Consider the following 828-nt stretch of genomic DNA (forward strand, 5'->3'; position numbering starts at 1 on the left):
ATTATAAATCGTATTTGAAGTGTAGATTACGAATTTAAAAATTTTAACATACCTATTACCATTGTTTTTTAGTGTCAAACACCAAAAAGTGTCATTCAAGAACACCTCACTTAATTTGTGCGTTTGTATTTTATAACTTATAAGCAAGATATAACATTTACGTATTTTTTTAATTTCTATCAATTTAAATTTAAAAAAGAATGATAACAAAACATTATATCAAAATTTTTTATAATAAAAAAATTTAAAATTTGGTCTTTGTTATCACTCTAAAAAATGAGCATAAAAAAATCTAATTCAAAAAAATCTCTTACATAAAAATTAAATTTATATTAGAGATATAACCATTAACGTATAAATGGTCAATATGGCTCAACCAAAACATATAGTCCTCAATTTTCTAGAAGAAAAGCAAACAAATCTTTTCCCTTAATACATAACTCTTACAATTATTACAATGAGGTTTATTTAACATAAAAAGTGTTAAATATTTTTATAACTATCAAATAAAGCAATATAAGTTATAATAAATTGTTTACTGGAGAAGAGTTTAAATATGTGTAACATGTATGAAGTCTTAGATTTAAATTATATTATGGTAAAAAATAACCAAACGATAAAAGAAAAAATATTTACCTTTTATAAGATCTTTAGTGTATACTACTTGCATCTGTTATTTATTAATTACTTCATTTATTAGTACTACTTCTTGTAGTTGGAAATAAATGCTCAACTTTAAATGCTCAACTTATGTTTTATTTATAAAGTTATTTGCAGAGGGATAACGTTAGGTAACTAATAATTTTTTTAAATAATATGAATAAATAT

This window comes from Arachis ipaensis, chromosome B05 (assembly GCF_000816755.2).
Source record: "Arachis ipaensis cultivar K30076 chromosome B05, Araip1.1, whole genome shotgun sequence".
Taxonomy (NCBI): Eukaryota; Viridiplantae; Streptophyta; class Magnoliopsida; order Fabales; family Fabaceae; genus Arachis; species Arachis ipaensis.